A 15,560-nucleotide genomic window follows, 5' to 3' on the forward strand; every position below is an offset into this window, starting at 1 on the left:
TCAGCAAAATAAATGAAAATAATTTGCTGAAACAGAATAAAAATTCAAAATAATAATTTCTGCTCTTTTGGAAACATGCAAAAAGTTCTAAGTCAACCAGGCTATTAATACTTGATTAGGTACTTTTAACACAAAAGTACCAGAGCCTGGTGTTTTCTCATTCCCTATTTATTACATTAAATTTATTTTACTCAGAAAATGAAAGTCTACTGTAAAGCAGTTTCCATCATGAGATTTACTCTTTGAAGTCTTCTATGTGAAGATGTTACAGCACATTTATGACTAACTGTTGTCCATAAATCACTTCTTAATTTCTAACTCTGAAAAATGTTGCGTATTGGTTGCTCCTATGCCATTGCTATGGATGATTCTTAATGCTGTGTATTTCTAACTTTTTTAGGAATTTTAGTTGTTTTTAATTTTATTGTTAATGCTGTGTCATTTTTAGGATGTTTTGTCTACGTATGAAGGTTGTCGTTCACAGAGTTGCTGCTTGCCAGGCTATTGTTTAATAGATGCACTTTTTACAAATGATGCATAAGAGAGGCCAGCTAACAGAGGTACAGTTGAGAGGCAGCCAACAAACACAGCAGTTTGCACAGCAGACTGCACAAAAGGGGGGGGTCAGCAACTTGTCTTAGAAAAGCACACGTGTCCTCAGCAATGGTGTTGCTACACCACAGAGCATGGTCCCCAACAGCTGTTGGAGTAATGGTCCCTGTAGCATCTGAGCCGTTGACACAGTCAGAGCTCTGGAGGGTGGATGCTGCCTTCCATGAGAGCCTGGGGCCTCTTGCTGAGGCTGGGGCACTGGGAGAAGGCTTCCTATGCTGCAGGAGGTGTGCCCTTGTTGAGAAACGGTGTTACCAAATAAAGAAGCTGCAGGAGGAGGTCAGCAGACTGTGCAGCATCAGAGATGATGAGAAAGAGATTGAGCAGGTCTTCTCCAAGACTCTGCAGCTTCAAGAGTCTGAACCTAAAAGTGTACTGAATGCAGCACAGGCAGAGTCTGTGCTTACTGGTTTGGGAAATAGACACTCTCATTATGGCAAAGGGTGGAAGTTTATGAGTTCTGGCACCAGGAGGATGGCTTCTGCTTCGTCTGCAGATTTGCTAAGATGGAGTAGGTGCAATGCTTTTGCAGCTGTCAAGGGCTGACAGGTCTGTCAAATGAAGCTTCCACTCAGTCTGAGCTTGAGCCCTGCCACAGCACCAGGATGAAGTAGCAAGTGATGGTGGTGAGAGACTCCCTGCTGTGATCCCTTTGTGACAGTTAAAAGGTGCATAAACAGAAAAGAATCTGATTTAGTTTTTGTGGGAAAGAGTGCGAATTGCTGGAACCCTGAACTGAAGAAAAGGAAAGCAATGACCACAAGTAACAGAGCAACCAACAGAAATTCAAATCTTCTCTGGTGATGTTGTGCGTGTGTAGGAACTGGAGCTTGAAGATCAAAGAACTCAAATCATTACATGCATCAATGCTGACAAAAAAAATACAAAAATCAAGGCCTTTGAAGACAAAATTTTCAGAAAGTTTTCTGTTTCTCAGGGAAATGTCCTGGACAATGAAGAACTCATTAACCCACTGCAGGAATCAAATGCAGCAGACATGTTTGCAGTTCATGGTCAGAAATCAGAATAAATGATTGATGTGCTGATTTTTGGTTGCATGTTTCTCCTGGATAGAATTATTTCTACAGAGGAAGTATCATCCAGCTTTTGAAAATGTGGCCTGTTAATACCACTAATTAGAATAAAACTCTCTTTGAAAATTGGCATGAATTGCACACAGTGCTTCCTTACTGTGTATTTTATTAATGTTTTCAAATCTTCACATTTAAGGTTTTCAATATTATTGTTATTAAAGTTATTGTTATTGTTATTAAAACCAGTATTTGTCAGTGGCTACAGTAGCTTATGATATGCAGTAGGACAACTCCTTCTCAAAACAGAGAAAAGCTGTTAATTTTCTAAAGTCTGTTCAAAAATGAAAACTTTCCATATAGCCAGTTTGAGTATATCTGAATTGCAATTTCAAATTATTTGTTTATTTGTATTAATGGCAATGTTTATTTTGTGTCTTTATTAGGCTCAGAAAGTTTTATTCTTGAACAAACAATGTTTGTTCATTGTTATCTTTATAGGTGAAATGGGGCTTTTGGCAAAGTAAGAGCAAACATGATATTTTCGTGATATTTATGATATACAGCTGGCTGTTCGCTATAGAACTCTTATGCTGACCTAATAGACTAAGGTCTGCACTATAAAGTCATTCCAACCAAGAAAGGAAATAGCTTGTGTGTAGCCTCCACATAACTAAGGGAGCCGTAAGGAGTTAAGTACCTTTCCCTTTCTCAGAAGATCACCCATACTTGCAGATATTTTTGTGTAGATTTCTCCACAGGGGCATTCCTCAACTGGTATAATCTCACATAATTTAATTGACATTTTGAGAATTTATGCTGCCCCTCTGCAGTTAAAAAGAGCTTTGAGATCTCCACACCACTCAGAAAACAGAGCTGAGAGGTTGCTTTGCTTGAGTAGCAGTCATCAACTGATTATTTTTAAAACATTCTGAACATATTATATACTTTCCTGTATTCTAGTCAGAATTTTTGAACAGAAAGTCAGACTCACTTTTCATGATCTGCTGGGATAGTGCCAGTAGAATAAATACTAACTACTCCCTTTTCTTGGGATTAACTTGTGCAGCTCTGAATCCACAAAATGCTACAGAATCCTCTTGTTTTTAAGTTTCTATTGTTATTCTGTACTAAAAGTGCACAGTATCCAAGACAGAAATATCCCTTGGTCTTGAGCTTCTGCCTGTGGCAAATGGAAGAGCTAGACAGCATTTGAAGTGGAGTCAGGTCTCCTTCAGCATGAGATAACATTTACATACCACCAGAGTTATGCCCAGAGGAGCTGTCCCTGTAACCACTGGAGCCTTGAGAGGAGAAAGTTTTCTCCATTGTCCCCAGTGTTCAGTTCGTAGTTGCAGAAACACTGCAAAAATGCTGTGAAACATGTACTTCTTTTAGGGTACATCAGGTGCCATTACGGCAAGGCTGCAAGAGGCAGAAGCAATGCTAATAGAAAATAAGTGCTGCTCGTGAGAAATATTGGGCTGTCACCACTCAAGGATCTGTCATGCTGTCATGTACTTTGTAATTGCAAGTCTGCCAGAGACAGATGCCATGTATCAGTTTTCTTTGAAGTATTTTAAGCAGGTTAGTTTAATATATCTTTTAAGAAAATAGCATTTTGCATTACGCATACTTAAAATGCCCTAAAATAGTAACTTATTAAATTGCCCTAAAAATTCCACACTTAAAAACTACAATATTTGTAGAAAAAGAGTTAAAAGTGTTTCTCAGAAGATGGGATTAGTATAGATCTTTTGAATTTACCCTGAAATGTAGACCAAACTTCTTTGTTCTATACCTCATGAGAGCATTCATTCTATTTGTAAATATATCATAAGAAATTAATAAAAATCATTAAAATTATAAAAATGTTCATGCTTTACTCCAAGTGCAGATTCTGTATTGAGCCTTCCTTTAGGAGACAGATAAAAATTCTTTTTCAAAGCACATATATATATACACACATGTAAATTACTTTTTAAGGTCAAGATACTTAAATAAATCTTAGAAAATGCTCTGGGACCTTGAGTGCACATCTCCTGTTCCAAAGCAGGGCTGGAAATGCCTAGATTTCTCCCTATAGACATTTGCTTAAGCTGTTACTAGCAATCTTCACTGACAGAAATTCTGCAAGTTCCTTACACCATCTATTGCCATGCCTGATTAATATTCGTCACCTTTTAAAATCAGGTCATTTTTACTGTGAGGTGGATGAATTTAAGCCAAGTGTCAAGCAACATTTGACTAAATCAACTTTCTCCAAGGTCACACAAGAACTCTGTAGAAGGGACCAGGTTCTTCTGCTCCTGTTTTCCCCAATATTTCACTTTGTTTCTCTCCTGTGGGGTAGTGATTTATCCCCATCAAAACAAAAATAAGAATATATAACCTTGAAGCTGTGCCCATATTAAAACAAGTTAATTTTCTTGTCATCTTGCTTCCCTAGTGATTTTGTTACATGAGTTTGGCATCTAGTACACTGCTACTTCTAGAGAAAAAGTAAGGGAGTCACTAGTGAGAAGTTGTGAGGACCTACGAGATCTCTAGTTTAAACTGTAATCTAGCGTATGAAATCAAGTGATTCTAACGGTTCCAGTCTAGTGAATGACTCCAGAATTCTGCTATAATTAATATTAAGTTAATGAGCTCATCAAAAACTAATCTGTACTTCTTACAACTATTTAGTAAAGCTACTAAGACTTTTGAAAAGAATGATAGTCTGGAGCAGCATTTGGTAATACTGCTTAGTCAGACTCTCTATGCAACATACACCGATGTTTCTGGAGGCCTTTCTGAGTAACACAAATTCCTGTCTAGTTTTATGCTGTGCTTTGAAACCCTGCAGCAGAGAGGAAAATAATTTAGAGATGTGGAATGGAGTTCTGCCTCCAGGGGCCTGCTGGCTTGGGTAAAGTACCCTGCAATAGGCTCAGGTCGAAGACAATTGTCAGAGATTACATATTTGAGGTTCACAGTGGTATTTGTGGATAGCGGAGAAAGATAGTTTTCTGGAGTTTAGACTCAAAAATATTGATATCTAGGACCACAATTAATATTTTCCAAGATATAGTATCCTCTAAGGCATGCATGATTTTAAACTATTTGCCATTTGCTGGCCTGAGTCCAGGAAAGTATACTCAGATTAGTACTTCAACATGTGAGTGTAGTTTAAGAATGTGTTTATAGGTATGCTTAAATGGTATCTTCAGTTAAGCAGTTAATTTAAGAATATATTTAAATGCCTTTTTGAAATAGTATGTTATTTATAATGCTGTTTGTTTTATAGCACTTTTATTTTGCTTATTGAAAGTCATACACTTCCTAAAATTTTCTTTGTCTTCTCTTAATTTTATTTTCACTGATTATTCCCTCTACTCACGAGCAACGCCTTGTTAAACTGGATGTGCCATGGCTTGAAGACACCATGTGATTTATGTGCTATGACTGACATGAAACAATCCAAATGGAATTCAAAAGGACAGGATTTGTAGACCTATCTTCATTAAGTTAGGTAACAAAAGAAACTAGACTTTAGATTGGAAAGATCCTTTCATGATTGCCAATCCATTGGTTTAAAGTATATTTTTTTTACACTGACACTGCCTCGTTTCACTGGATCTATTTTTGATCAGTTTCAAAGACAGCAGTTAACTCTGTCTGTAGGTGGTTTCCTAAAGGCCATTTCAACAAGACTTGGGGCCGGTCTTGTTCAATAACGTTATCAATGATCTGGATGAGGGTATCGAGTGCACCCTCAGTAAGTTTGCAGACGACACCAAGTTGGGCAGGAGGGTTGATCTGCTCAAGGGTCGGAAGGCCCTGCAGAGGGACCTGGACAGGCTGGATCAATGGGCTGAGGCCAACTGTATGAAATTCAGAAAGGCCAAGTGCCGGGTCCTGTACTTCGACCCCAACAACCCCATGCAACGCTACAGGCTTAGGGAAGAGTGGCTGGAAAGCTGCCCAGCAGAAAAGGACCTGGGGGTGCTGGTTGACAGCCAGCTGAACATGAGCTGGCAGTGTGCCCAGGCGGCCAAGAAGGCCAATGGCATCCTGGCCTGTATCAGAAACAGTGTGGCCAGCAGGAGTAGGGAAGTGATTGTGCCCCTGTACTCAGCAGTGGTGAGGCCGCACCTCGAATACTGTGTTCAGTTTTGGGCCCCTCACTACAAGAAGGACGTTGAGGTGCTGGAACGTGTCCAGAGAAGGGCAACGAGGCTGGTGAGAGGTCTGGAGAACAAGTCCTATAAGGAGCAGCTGAGGCAACTGGGGTTGTTTAGCCTGGAGAAAAGGAGGCTGGGGGGAGACCTCATCGCTCTCTACAACTACCTGAAAGGAGGTTGTAGCGAGGTGGGTGTCGGTCTCTTCTCCCAAGTAACTAGCGATAGGACGAGAGGAAATGGCCTCAAGTTGCGCCAGGGGAGGTTCAGATTGGATATGAGGAAAAATTTCTTTGCTGAAAGAGTGGTTAAACATTGGAACAGGCTGCCCAGGGAAGTGGTTGAGTCACCATCCCTGGAGGTATTTAAAAGACGAGTAGATGAGGCACTTAGGGACACAGTTTAGTGGGCGTGGTGGTGTTGGGTCGACGGTTGGACTCGATGATCTTAGAGGTCTTTTCCAACCTCAATGATTCTCTGATTCTATGATTCTAAAGTTCTTAATTGCAGAAAAGGTATGGTTCCTCTTGAATTCTACCTGCACCAAAATTCCAATAATTGTCTGTGAGAGGAATCATGGAATAGGAGTTCTGAAACAGCGAGGACATGGGCTCTCTATGAGCCAATTCAAGCTGGGTGTAAGGTAGAGCCAGACTAGCTTGCAGCTTCATAGCTGTTAAGTAGGAACATAGATCTGCAGGATAATTCCTGCCTGTACTTCCTGCACAGAGGAATTTTTGCAGATCAAAATACCATCAGTGCCATTTACAGTCTTGTGAATGCAGTGGGGATTGTGGCTTCAGTGAAACTACTTGGAAAGACTGCTCTTTGGTAGTTCAACCCTGTGTTAAGGAACAGTTCCAGCTTCTAGAAGCTGACCTCAATTTCTTGAAGCTTTTATAGTGTAAAGATAATACTATTAGAATTAGTAGCTTGCAGAAAGCTCTTTCTTCTGCTTGTGGATACACTGAGGCAGTTGTTTCTAGATATCAAAAATTTTCAGATTACTACTTTAGATGACTGATTTTTCTTTTCATTTTTGGATTTTTATTATTAGTATCATGATGAAAGACTAGGACGCATCTGATTTTGTCATATATTGTACAAGAAGCAGTGGATTTGCTACTAAGGTACAGTTCTTTTCTCTCAGCTTTTCTACATTTATATACTGCTGCATCATTTTTTCCTCTGGTGGCCTCTGCACTTTCTGAGTTTGTAATAGAGAATCTTGGAAAACAATTCATAGAGAATCCCCAGACTGGACTTGGACCTCTATATGAAGACATGTCTGCCTCAGCTGCGCTAGTGCATGTCTTGAGCACAGGCTCTGACCCAATAGGAGCTTTTCAGCCATTTGAGGAAGAGCAAGGATATTCAGAATGGTATCGATTACACTTTTTCATTGCACATGCTGTTGGGCAGGTATTTTGAGATATCAATATCAAATATCTAAATATTTTAGTGGTATTTAGGAAATTAATTCCTTAGGCTTATTTGAAAAATTCCTGTAGGCCCCTTTGAAATAGCATTCTTCTAAACATCTTTATTCTGTTAAAATACCTAATTCTACATAGCCTGTGCACAAAATCTTAGTCGTGTAACAATTGATGAGATTTTACTTTTGACTTAGAAGAAGCTGAGATTTCATCTGCATAGTGTAAGTGTAGATACATACTTCTACCCCAGTTTAAGTATGCTGTGTACTTCTTTATATTTGTAAGAACAGTAACAGTTTTCGAACAATATGCCTAAATTCATATACAACAATTAAATACCTAATGATGCCTTGGTTTCTGGCTGTTAAGCCACTACAGCCAAAATGGTGGGCTTACTGATTTGGTGGTGCTTAGCTCTTCAGAAAATTGAGTCACTTTCATTTTAGGTCTAAATATAAGACTGAGAAACCTGATTTCCAACACTCAAGCCCAAAAATGTGGTCAGTGTTTTTCAAAATGGCAAATCCCAAAGCTTCTACTATTTTAAAAGTGACTGAATATGAAATTGTGCTTAGTATGAACACTCATAAATTTTACTTTCTATTACAGACTGGAGTCAATTTCACTAGGGCACGGCCAAGGATCTATTACAGAAAACATAATAAAGGATGCAATAAAACTGGGAAATTGAGTATTTCTGCAAAACTCTCAACTCACTGTTTAATGGATGTTAGCTCTATAAGAGCTTGTAAAAAGTTTAACAGAGCCAAGTATGTAATTTTCATGCTGCATTACAAGATGTTTTCACAAAGTTGATGCCAGATCAGAATTGTGCTTTTGTAGTTCTCACTTATAGTACGGGGTAAATAGAAAGATGCTTTAGGATTAAAAAGTTGCTATTTGCTATATTGTTATGCAAAATGTAACCCACACTGTAGTGCCCTTCAGGTCATTGCCATTTTTATGGTTTTTAAAGATATACCATGTTACTTAACCTGTGGTTCTTTTATCAAAGAATGAATGACAATCCACTGGAAAACTGGGAACCATTATCCCATTTTAAAGCCTGGGAACTGAAATACAGGAAGGCCTACATGACTGTCGTGGTTTAACCTCAGCCAGCAACTGAGCACCATACAGATACTCGCTCACTCTGCGCCCCCCCTGGTGGGATGGGGGAGAGAATCGGAAGAGTAAAAGTGAGAAAACCTGTGGGTTGAGATAAAAACAGTTTAGTAATTGAAATAAAGTAAAATAGTAATAATAGTAATAGTAGTAATAATAATAATGATAATAATAATAATATACAAAGCAAGTGATGCACAATGCAATTTCTCACCACCTGCCAACTGATGCCCAGCCAGACCCTGAGCAGCGGGCCCCCGGCCAGTTTTCCCCCAATTTATATACTGAGCATGACATCACATGGTATGGAATATCCCTTTGGCCAGTTTGGGTCAGCTGTCCTGGCTGTGCCCCCTCCCATCTTCTCACTGGCAGGGCATGAGAAGCTGAAAAGTCCTTGACTAGTGTAAGCACTGCTTAGCAACAACTAAAACATTGGTGTGTTATCAACATTATTCTCATCCTAAATCCAAAACACAGCACTGTACCAGCTACTAGGAAAAAAATTAACTCTATCCCTGCCAAAACCAGGACACCACCCCTTACTCTATACCATCTACGTCATGCCCAGGTCCCACACTTGCCAATACATTCCCATTAATCACCACCCCTTTTCCTGTCTTTTGATATATACACACAAATATCATTCCCTTAGTCTATGGGCTGTCCCTATAAAATGTTCATTGTGTCCATTTAGTCCATGACTTTGGGCTCCATCTGTCATAATAATCTTTCAGGGCAGTATTGCAGTGTTGGACTGTTGCATGTTGAAGTCAGTTCTGGTACCATCATCACTGTTTTTTGCTCAGTTTCATTAAAGTTCATTCTGCATTAATCTGGGTGATTCTTATTGTGATACCATTGATATGGCATATAATATTATGTATCAATTAACATCATACAGTTCAAATAATTGGCTATTCTCACCCGAAATCAAATCCCCTTGAGGTACACATCGGAATTCCCCATCTTTCCGCATTATCCACCAAGTGTACCCAGGTCCTTGAGCAAAAGCAATCCCATGGATGGGTTTGCCTTTGCCCGAGGCAGGAATAACCCAGACTGTCTTCCCCGGCATATTTTTTATGTGCACTACAGAGACTTTATTCCCATTGACGGTAAATAAAAGTTTTGACTGGGTGGGGCCAGCTCGATTGGCAGACCCCCTAGTGTTGACTAACCAGGTGGCCTTTGCTAAATGTGTTTCCCAATGTTTGAACATCCCACCACCCATTGCTCTCAGTGTACTCTTTAACAGTCTATCGTATCGTTCGATTTTCCCAGAGGCTGGTGCATGATAAGGGATGTGATACACCCACTCAATAATGCCGTGCTCTTTGGCCCAGGTGTCTATGAGGTTGTTTTGGAAATGAGTCCTGTTGTTTGACTTAATTCTTTCTGGGGTGCCATGTCACCACAGGACTTGCTTTTCAAGGCCCAGGACAGTGTTCCGGGTGGTGGCATGGAGCACGGGATATGTTTCCAGACATCTGGTGGTTGCCTCCACCATTGTAAGCACATGGCGCTTGCCTTGGTGGGTTTGTGGGAGTGTGATATAATCAATCTGCCAGGCCTCCCCATATTTACATTTCAGCCATCGTCCTCCATACCAGAGGGGCTTTAACCACTTGGCTTGCGTGATTGCAGCGCATGTTTCACATTCATGGATAACCTGCGCAATGGCGCCCATGGTCAAGTCCACCCCTCGATCACAAGCCCATCTATATGTTGCATCTCTTCCTTGATGGCCTGAGGTGTCATGGGCCCACCAAGCTATAAATAATTCACCCTTATGTTGCCTGTCCAGATTTACCTGAGCCACTTCAATCTTAGCAGCCTGATCCACCTGCTGGTTGGTTTGGTGTTCCTCAGTGGCCTGACTCTTGGATACGTGAGCATCTACGTGACAGACTTTTACAACCAGGTTCTCTACCCGGGCAGCAATATCTTGCCACAATGTGGCAGCCCACATGGGTTTGCCTTTGCGCTGCCAGTTGCTCTGCTTCTATTGCTGGAAGCACCCCCACAGGGCACTTGCCACCATCCATGAGTCAGTACAGAGATAAAGCACAGGCCACTTTTCTTGGTCAACAATGTCTAAAGCCAGCTGGATGGCCTTTACTTCTGCAAATTGGCTCGACTCAGGGACATGGTTTAGTGGACATGGTGGTGTTGGGTCAACGGTTGGACTCGATGATCTTAGAGGTCTTTTCCAACCTTAATGATTCTATGATTCTATTCTCCTTCAGCGGTTTCTACAACTTGTCACATGGGACTCCCTACAGCAAAAAAAAAAGGGCATGATGCAGGTCAGATAAACTAATATCAAGAACAGATGAATCAATATTGTGACCCACAACTGTTAACAGATATAAATTCCTTAATATGCTCTGGTTAATCTGTTATTATCTCAAACCTTTCGTGCCCCATGTTGGGCACCAAAAAGGACTGTTGTGGTTTAACCTCAGCCAGCAACTGAGCACCACACAGCTGCTTGCTCACTCTCTCCCCCCCTGCTGGGATGGGGGAGACAACCAGAAGAAAAAAAGTGAGAAAACTCATGCATTGAGATAAGAACAGTTTAATAATTGAAATAAAATAATAACAATAACGATAACGATAATAATAGAATATACAAAGCAAGTGATGCACAGTGCAATTGCTCACCACCTACCAACTGACGCCCAGCCAGTCCCTGAGCAGTGGCCCCCCTGGCCAGTTTTCCCCCAGTTTATATGCTGAGCATGACATCACATGGTATGGAATATCCCTTTGGCCAGTTTGGGTCAGCTGTCCTGGCTGTGCCCCCTCCCAGCTTCTTGTGCACCTCCAGCCTTCTCAGTTGGTAGAGCATGGGAAGCTGAAAAGTCCTTGACTGGTGTAAGCACGACTTAGCAACAACTAAAACATCAGTGTGTTATCAACATTATTCTCATACTAAATCCAAAACACAGCACTATACCAGCTACTGGGAAGAAAATTAACTCTATCCCAGCTGAAACCGGGACAATGACATATACCACACTGTCATTTTTGCAAAATCCACTCTTCTGCCAATATTCACTTTCAGTAATGTAGCAGGTGCTAATTTTGCCTGCCCTCACCACCTCACCTTGCTTACCTATCCATAATCTGTTTCCTTTGTTGTTAATTTCATATTTTCTGTGCTTTTTTTTTCTGAAAAGGTTGTTGGTATTCAAGCTGTGGTGATATAGTTATCTAAAAAAGAAAGTTTGTTTATGCCATGGTACAATTGCACAAACAACCCATAATTACTGTCTTTGCAATTCTCAATAATTATCTTCTGATTTTTAATTTAATACTTAACTGTTGTCTCCTATAAGTTTTCTATGTTTTTTGTACTCTTTCTTATTTCTCCTGGACCTTCAATGAATTCCAAACTGCCCAATTCTTTCAAATTGTAATTACAATATTACTTATTCTCTCTCCCAGATCACAGGTAGAGAAATTACCTGTATAGAGTAATTTCTCTAGAGTATATATAGAGTAGAGTATATTACTAAAGTACTTTAATAATTTAATTAATTTTGTAATACCATGTTGGTTAAAATTTGGTTAGTATACTAAACCAAAGTTACCAGGAGAGCAACCTATTAATGTTACCTGTTTTTCAGATATCTCAGTTCATAAGAACTTCCAGCTCCATTTAAGCTCTATACTTTGTGAAACCTTTCCTGCCCCTGTGCTGCCAAATCCTGCCAAGGTAGTATGTTCAGAAAATACACAACAAAATACAAACCAATTTCCTTACAGAATCTCTCAAATAAAATATTTATGTTGTTTTCTAATTAATATACTTGTGGATGTTGATTTCACACACTGGTATATTTGTGTCTTTGCTTCTTTTCCTTTGTGTTGTAAGACACACCTATTCATAAATATGTGAAATGGGATTAAGTGATGGGCGGCATTGCTGGTAGTGAAGACCTGAAGAATCCAAAGTTTGAATAAAAACCAATATTTTCCAAATTTAGTGTTTTATTTACATTGTGGTGCCTGTAAATGTGACTATTAAACACATACCTGTATCAAGTCTTAGGAATGGAAGTGTAGGTTCTGAGGAAACACAGAATAAACTCCTATCCTTATCCAAATACATCAGAAGCCAGAAGTGGAAATCTCCAGTCAAGTAAATGATCAAAGAACAAAATTGTTATGACAGAAAACATAAATTGCACTTTGCGTTTGTACTTATGGTGGATGAACTGTGAGTAATTCCCACCTGAAATCTCTCTGATCTGTCTCAAATTTTAGTATTGGTAGAAGTGATGTGGATAGAACACATTGATATATTTGAGAGTTGCAAGTGACAAAGACACAGTAGTATTGACCCCAAAATTTTAGACGAATGCAAAGATGAAAAAAGTGTACTACTCACTCGCGTGCTAATAGACCAGTTCAAATTGCCTTGGTATCAGCAGTTTGCTGTATGACAAGTGTGACGGCAATTTTTAAAAAGGACTGAGCAACCTGATTTAGTTGAAGATGTCCCTGCCCACGGCAGGGGGGTTGGACTAGATGACCTTTAGAGGTCCCTTCCAACCCAAACTATTTCATGATTCTATGATTCAAGGGGCATTCTAGGGTGCTATAAAGCAGTCTTTGTTGAGGTTGAGATTGAGAGAATGTGAAGAAACTATTCTAAGGAATAGAATTAGTGGGAAAAATGGGTAAGCGCAGTCCGCTGGGGAAGGGTCATGGTGCTTTTGTAAAGGGAAGTCAGGCCTCACAAATCTATTGGAGGTCTTCGAAAGAGTCAACAGGTGCAGAGCAGTTGCATGGTAATACTCTTGGCATTCAAAATATTCAGCAAAGTCTCCAACCAAAGACTGGTAATCTACCATTGAGTAAGATGGAATGTCTGTACTTGGTTAAAGACCAGAAACCAAGGATAGAAATAAATAGTCAGTAATCATAGCGATGCAAGTAATTAGTAAAATGCCATTAATATCTTTGATGAGGTCAGCACTACTCATTACATTTGTAACTGCTCTGTATAACGTGGTGATCAATGAGGCAACATTATTGAAGATATTCAGAGAAGCAAAAACAAAAGCAAACTGGAGAATCTCATGCAGTAAAACGGGTAGTAAAATGGCAGATGTAAATCGCTGTAGATGAACTTAAAATGATGCATGTGGGAAAAAATCCTAACTCTGCCTATAAAGCAATCTAATCAAGATGTTGTGACTCACAGTTCTGTGAAGACGTAAAAGCAACAGTCAGGAAAGGGCAAAAAAGACAATGGAAAATCATTGAGAGGAGTATAGATCTACACCGTGCCACTGTACAAATCAGTGGTGGTTCCACATTTTGAGCCCTGTGTGCAATTCTGGTCCTCCTCTGTCATTAGAAGAGCTGCGTCATTAGAAAAGGTTTGGAAAAGAGGAACAAGCATCATCATAGGTATGAAACAGCTTTTTTATGAGGAACAATTAAAGAGAGTAGAAACCTTCACCCTGGAAAAGAGGTGGATGAGAAAGAAATAACAGAGCTCTATGATGAGAAAATCAAGGGAATCAGAAGAGAAATAGCAGAGTAGTTGAAATGAGGAATACTTTTCCCCAGAAAATGTAGTATGGGCATCAAATTAAGCCAGCAGCTAGCAAATTAAAAAAAAAAAAAAAGAAAAGTTCAGTGGTGCTCTAGCTGAAAACATTGTGAAGGCTGAAAGTTTACATGGTTTCAAAAAGCAATTGGGCATATTTCCAGGGAAAAATGTCCATTTACAACTACCATATGAAATCTAAAAAGCAAACAAACCACCTCTGGCTTAGGAAAACATAAGCCATAAACCATGGGTGACTAGAAGAATATTATGAGGAACAAGTACTATATGATCTCTCTGATTTTATACTTTCTCTTCATACTCACTGTACTTGCTTACCTTTGTAACCCTTATCTTTTTAATCAAGATGCTGGTTTCTCCTGGCTGGCCACTTTTTCTGCCAGGTAGCAGAGACATCTGCTGAACCAGCACCCGAAAATGGGATTATTATAATATCTGAACAAAACAGTTAAATTAAAATAGGATGCACTCAGTCAACTTTCAGCTAATATATTGCATGGTTATACCCATTTCTGCAAGACCATTTTTTTAATATTTTTTCCTGCTCGAAACCTCTTCTTCTTCATATTCAAATTTCACAAATTTTTAATTTTGTTTGTTATGCAATCAGCATGTTCATCTGACTAAACACTAAAATCTGTTGTAGATTAATCTAGTCCGTGTAGAAAATATAGTTTACATATTGCTAGAACCCATCTGTTAACTTCACAGCACTGCAGTAAAAAAACCAGAAAGCACATTTAAATATATATTCAGTGTTTTTTCATTTATTCAGATAACCAATGAACCTGCAAAAGGACTTCATGCAGACATCAGGTGAGCATTCACAGAAATTACAGCTACATTTTTTGAAGGTAATATCCTTGGCAAAACACAGAGAAAAATATTTTTTGGTATTTGTTTTTTTCATGTTGTTATCCAGATTTGTCTGATGGTACTGGAGCACATAGGAAGCGGCAGTTATAAAAAAGAGTTTTTCTGCCTGTCTTACATATTTAGGATATTTATTTAAGGAGTGTTTCACGATCATAATAGCATTTTCTGCAAAGTTTATATAGTGACTAGTTTAAAGGAATCAGTACTGTATTTATTTTGTTACTGCGAAGCCTCTTATCAACTAGATTAATTATGATTCAGCAGCAAGGTCCATGCAAAACTTGTTACAACTTAAAGATAACTTTTAAATATACAGTACAAGGGAAGGAAACACATAAGGAAAAAGTCATCTCTGTGTTTCCAAGCAGTTCAATGAATAACTACATATTTGAAATTTAAGCTCACAGATTGTGAGTGGACACGTATATATATGCTTCCATAATTAGTCTATTTTCACCCTGGTTGTTGAAAGCATGTTTAAATAAGAATACCATTAATGTTCCTTTACTGATTTTGCAGTAAGTCACGATTTATACCAATTTCCACTAAAGCCAGCAGGAGTTTACCTGTAAAAGAACCAATGTAATTTTACTAAGCTTCATCCTAGACTGGCAGGAATTTCTCTCTTATTAATTCTCATAGTTAAAAAGTTGCATTTCTTCAGTGATGTGATGAAAGCTTGCCAAACTAAAATACGTGTTTTAAGACAGAAAATAGATACTAAAAA

At 39.1% G+C, this 15,560-nt stretch overlaps 1 pseudogene; it reads left to right on the forward strand.

The window, feature by feature from the left end:
- Positions 1-711: 711 nt before the first annotated feature.
- Positions 712-14,969, forward strand: LOC143173000 (dynein axonemal heavy chain 6-like; annotated as a pseudogene).
- The last annotated feature ends 591 nt before the right edge of the window (positions 14,970-15,560 follow it).

This window comes from Aptenodytes patagonicus, chromosome Z (assembly GCF_965638725.1).
Source record: "Aptenodytes patagonicus chromosome Z, bAptPat1.pri.cur, whole genome shotgun sequence".
In the NCBI taxonomy this organism is placed as follows: Eukaryota; Metazoa; Chordata; class Aves; order Sphenisciformes; family Spheniscidae; genus Aptenodytes; species Aptenodytes patagonicus.